Source organism: Chrysochloris asiatica, unplaced genomic scaffold, assembly GCF_000296735.1.
Source record: "Chrysochloris asiatica unplaced genomic scaffold, ChrAsi1.0 scaffold00178, whole genome shotgun sequence".
In the NCBI taxonomy this organism is placed as follows: Eukaryota; Metazoa; Chordata; class Mammalia; order Afrosoricida; family Chrysochloridae; genus Chrysochloris; species Chrysochloris asiatica.
The window spans coordinates 3503446-3509445 of record NW_006408696.1 but is presented as its reverse complement, the minus strand read 5'-3'; positions in this window follow the sequence as shown (position 1 = coordinate 3509445).

Here is a 6000-nt window from a genome sequence, read left to right as displayed (position 1 = left end):
ATATGACATGCCTTCCTATGCTGTTGGTATCGTTAGAGGAAATTGGAAGAATGTGATGAGTTTTAGTCATAAAGGTTTTGGGGAGTACTGAATTTTAATTGCATAGGTAGCTGCTGCTGCTGCTGTTGAGCACCATTGAGTCAGTTCCAATTCATAGCAAGCCCGTATAGGGTTTCCAAGGAGCGGCTGGTAGGTTTGAACTCATAATCATTCATTGAGCACTACTGAGACCTTTTGGGTTGTTTTTGTTGTAACCCATCTCTTGTTAAATGTCGGGTTGGTTCTGACTCATAGTGACTCTGTAAAGGATTTCTGAGAGTAATCTTCACGGGAACAGAAAGCCTCATCCTTCTTCTGTGAAGTGGTTGGTGGGCTCAAATTGCTGACCTTGTGGTTCACAGTTGAATGCTTATTGTATGGAGCCCGCATGCTCCCCCATCTTTTGGGCACATATAAGTTGTTTGTGCATGTGTTTAATTTTTATTGTGAATTAGATGAAGGTTTATAGAGCAAATTGTTTTCTGTTGAACAATCTACACACTTTGTTTCATCCGATTGACTACAATTCCCACAGTGTACATTGTTACTTTTGTTGAAAGAACTTGTTGAGAAAACCAGATTGGATGTGGCCAGATGATTGTTTTATAATCCCTCCAGTGAGGTCGTGTGATGTAATAGAACAAGCGTGGAACCAGGAGTCAGGAAGCCAGGTACTGCTCTCACTCCCCAGTTGGAGGAAATCTTGTTTCCTCACATTTAAAATGTTAGGGAATCATGAAGCTTCATGCTTTTTTGTTGTTGTTGTTTTCCTTTTAATGAAACTTCGTACCAAAACAACAACAACAACAACAACAACAAAAAACTCCCCCACAAAAACACTCAGCATGAAATCCTCGTATAAAACAGCTGATTTGCTTAATGAGAGGTGAGGAGCTGGAAGTCCAAACTGTCTACCTCACCCTTCTCACCAGAATTCTTCCCTGGGACCCCAAAGGCCGAGAGCAACACAGCTGGAAAGTACGTGGTTTAGATCTCTTCCATCGTATCTGGTGTTGAGAAGTACTGTCCAGTCATTTCCGACCTGGTGTAGGGTTTCCAATGAGCAGTTGGTGGGTTTGAACCGCTGATAGTAAGGTTACCAATCCAGTGCTTATCCTACAGCACTACACTTACCAAACCTTACATTTTCTGATTTTTATATTCATAAACTGAGTGGCAGATTGAGTAGAATCTCTTTTAAAAATATGTGTGGATTTAATGCAAAACAAAATGTAATCTATATTTATTGCTTATGTACTTTGTATGAGGTACAATAGGAGATAGGAAGAGAAAAGAAGAGACAGATTCTCCTGCCTTCTAAAGATATATATGAAGAGGAAGGGTTCAAAAGAGTTGTTGTTAGGTGCCATCGAGTCGGAACTGACTCATAGCGACCTTATGCACAGCAGAAGGAAAGAGTGAGCTGTTAACAATTCTCTGTATTGCAGCTCGAAAATAAGAGATTAAGACAACATGGTTTTCTCCTTAGAAGTTGCAATAGAGCTTTAAGAAGAAAGAAAAATGTGTGCTTTAATTCTTCAAGGATTTCAATTTTTTTACTTCATTGATGTTTTTTAATGGGCGCTAGATGTGCACATGGTATAAAATCCAAAAGGAACAAGAGTATGGAGTGCAAACTCCCTCCTGGCCGCCTGCTCAGTGTCCCTCTGTGGAGGCAGTGACTGTTGTGTGAGCTTAGAGAGATAGGCATGGGCCTATACCGGCTGCATTCGTTTTCCTGTGGCTCTTGTGACTCATGTCCACAAACCAGGAGACTTGAAACAGTGAGAATATATTCCCTTGCAGTTCTGGAGGACAGGAATTTTGAAATCAGTATCATTAATCCAAAATCAAGGTATTGGCAGGGCCACACTGCCTCAGGAGCTATAGGGGAGAGTCCCTTCCTTGTCCCATCTATTCAGTTTATGGTGGCTGCTGACATTCCTTGGTTTGTGGCCACACCATTCCTATCTTTAAGGCCAGCGTCTTCAAATCAGGGCTTTGAACCAGTTAAGTCCAGTTTGACCCCTTGTTGAGAACTTGCATTTCCATTCCAGGTACACTGAATCAGAATCTATGTTTGCGCAAGATCCCCAGTTGGTTCTTATGTGTACTTAAGAATCTCTGAGGTTGTTTTATAAGAGTCACTTTCAGGTCTTATTAAAGATGTAGATGCTGATTCAGTATGTCTGGGGATGGAGATGCAAATTCTCAGCAAGGAGTCACGCTGAATGAATGGAAACAGTTCCAAACCTTGTTTCAAATCTATCTCTGCTCCGTCTTCACAGGCCTCCTCCTTCCCCACCTTTTCTACGCATCAAATCTTTCTCTGCCTTACACTATGTAGAGGATACACATGATTTTATGGATCATCCCCCAGTGTCAAGTTAATCACAGCTGCAAAGACATTACCATAGGTCTTCATTTTTTCGTGTAGTCGTAACAAATAGCTTAACTCAGTGACTTTAAGTAACAGAAATCACTTTCTTATAGTTTCAGAGGCTCAAAAGTTCAAATCAAGCCATGTTGATTTCTTTCTTTGACAGTGACCCCAAGGTTCTATGCTGATCCTTACATGGCGTTGTTCTTCCCTATGTGTGCACGTTGTTGTTTGGTGCTGTGGAGTTGGTAATGACTTATAGTGACCTTATACACAAGGGAAAAAAAACACTGCCTGGTCCTGTGCCAACCTCACAATTGTTACACTTGATTCCGATGCCAATCTATCTCATTGGGGGTCTTCCTCTTTTTCCCTGACCCTCCACTTTACCAAACATGATGCCCTTCTCCGGGGAACGGCCCCTCTTGTCTGACGTGTGAGAGATGAAAGTCTGGCCACCATGGCTTCTATTGAGCATTCTGACCTTCTTCCAACACAGATTTTAAAAATTCTTTTGGCAGCCCATGGTATTTTCAGTACTGTTCTCCAACACCGTAACTCCAATGCATCGATTCTTCTGTGGTCTTTGTTTTTTAAAGGTTTTTATTGTGGATTGAGTGTAAGTTTACAGGTAAGATCATCAGTTTTACATTGAACAAATCATACACTTTGCTTCATTACAATGATTATAATCCTCTGCACGTACCATCAGTTAACAGTATTTCTGTCTATTCACTTTAGCATTTTTAAAAACAAACAAACAAACAAAACAAAGCAAGAACACTCAGGCATATATATAATAATTTACACCTCCAAAGGTCACATTCTGCAAGTCTGCCTTTTGGCTGCCAGCTCTTAGACTCTTTCCTCCCATGAATCTAGAGTCCTCAGCCTCTCCCTCTCTCCATGGCCCCATCTCTGCCCCCATATCTGGAATCGCTGCTTTCTCCCACATTCTGCTTGTGCTCTTCTCCGTTGATGGTCCTAGGGTTCTCTGTTTCTGGATTGTAAGATTAATCACTCCCCTGTTTTTGTTGCAAAACATCTACCTTTACAACAACACAGTAATTTTGTGTTGTTGCTGACAGAGCTCCTCACTGCACGGTTACCACCGTCTTGTTTGTTCTCAGTCCTGTGGTCTTCTTTATTCATCTTTCACATGCATATGAGGCTTTTGAAAATATGGTTTGGGTGAGGTGCACCAAAGTCCTCAAACTGACATCTTTGTTTTTGAACACTTTAAAGAGGTCTTGTGCATAAGATTTGCCTAATGTAATATGACATTTGATTTCTTGACTGCTGCTTCCATGAGTGTCGATAGTGGGTCCAAGCAAAATGAAGTCTTTGACAGCATCAATTTTCCTCCAGTGATCAGTGTGTTATTTATTGGTTCAGTGGTAAAGAGTTTTTCCTGTACATTGAGGTTCAACCCATACTGAAGGCGGCTGTAGTATTTGATCTTCATCAGTAAACATTTTAAGTCTTCTTTGCTTTCAACAAGCAAGGTTGTATCATCTGCATATGGCAGGTTGTTAATGAGTCTTTCTCCGATCCTGATGCCACGTTTTTCTTCATATAATCCAGCTTTTTGGATTATTTGCTCAGCATACAGATTGAATAAGTATGGTGAAAGAATACAACCATGGTGCATACCTCTCCTAATTTTAAACCATTCAGTTTCCCCTTGTTCTGTTCAAATGTCTGCCTCTTGGTCTATGAACAGGTTCCTCATGAGCACAATTAAGTGTGCCATAACACTCATTTTCCACAATGTTGTCTGTAGCTTGTCATGATCCACACAGTCAAAAGCCCTTACATAGTCAGTAAAGCAGAGGTAAACATCTTTTTGGTATTCTCTGCTTTCAAACAAGCTCTGTGTGACGGTAGCAATGATATCCCTTGTTCTATATCCTCATCTGAATCTGGCTTGAACCTCTGCCAGTTCCGTCAGTGTACTTTTTTTTTTTTTTCAGCGATAAAGCCACATTAAAACAACAAAAGTAAACAGAAAATCAGGTAAAATTAGTTATCAGCATAGTTTATTAGTTTGAGAAAAATCATAGAAAACAACATGAAAGGGTACAAAAATATAAATATCAGTTAAGGCAAGATTGTATGTATGGAGTTTCAAAGTGTTTGTGAAAAAATTCAATTATTTTTAAATTACATTTCTCACAAACTTTTTGAAGCCCCCTTGTGTGTGCAGAAAACAAAAGGGATATAATGTATGTATAATTGGTATTCATGAATGCCGGGGACTGTCCTCGACATAGTTGTGTTGTTCACGAGTTTTTGGTTCACGAGGAGGGGATATCCGGTGGCGATAGTGATTGCAAAAGAATACACAGAAAGACAAACAGAGGGAGATAAAGAGGCACCCCGAAACCAGGGTAGATGCATCACTGGTGGGCAGACTTGGGACTACAGGCATCGTGGCCTCTGCAGGCAGCAACTCACTGCCCTGCAATCTTTACTGCATGCCCTCCAACTTGTAATGCACACCTGGGCTGGCCTGGGCCTCTGTTTTATTTAGGGGAGGAGCTTCACACCAAGCTGGGAGGGACTAAGACAAGGTACAGCTAACATCAGTACTTTTCCAGACCTTCAGGTAACTTTACATCGTACGTCGCTGGTTCGAATCCCAGGCCAGCGACTTGGTTTCTCAGGCTCAATTAACATATCTATAGCCCCTGAGCTCATTTGGGGCAAGGAGGTGAAAGAGAAGGACAAAAGGCTTGGGTGGAATCCTGCTGTTTTTGCTTCCTGAGCCAGGTTTTCAGGAACTTGGCTGAAAAGCTAACACTTGGGACAGATTTAGGGAAGATGGCTTTTTTGTCTGTAGAACAAATAACTGTGAAGTAGCTAAACTATTTTCAGTTAATCCTTTGGAGAAAGGCTTGACCTTGCAACCTTCACAGTCTCGGCTGTAGGGAAACACTACACTAAGGGCTCATGTTTGGAATTAATAAATATAACAACGCTAAGATGAAAAACAATTTGCTGTTAACTGCCAAGTGGTTAGATCTGTTACACTTGGGTCTATAGGGCCTTGAACCTCTGACTAGGCCTACACAATCTGCAACACATGAAGAACCCAAATAATGGAGCAGAAAAACGATTCAAATAAGCTTTAAAAAAAAATGGCTTGAAACAAAGACTTAAATCCAAATAACAAAAAGACCACAGTTTGTTGAATGTGTGAAAAAAGTATAAAATACAGAAAATCAGAATTTTCTCAAAGATTTCTAAACTTTTTTTCCCTTAAAATCTCTTGGAGAGCTCTTAAAGGCCCCCCCAAATTTTTTTTTTTTACAAATTCCTGGGACACGTGTTTCAAGATTCTCAGATGGTCTGAGGTAGACTTGAGCATTTTGATTAGTAAAAATTTCTCTAAATAAGTAAGAAGACAGGATAAACGCATTGCTGTGAAGCCAGTTCTCAGAGTTGACTCTATAGGCCAGAGTAGAGCTGTCCTTGAGGGTTTCTAAGGCTGTAAATCTTTATTATTTTTTTTTAGTGTTTTATTGTGAATTATGTGATAGTTTATATGGTAGAACATTAGCTTTACATTCATCCTATTC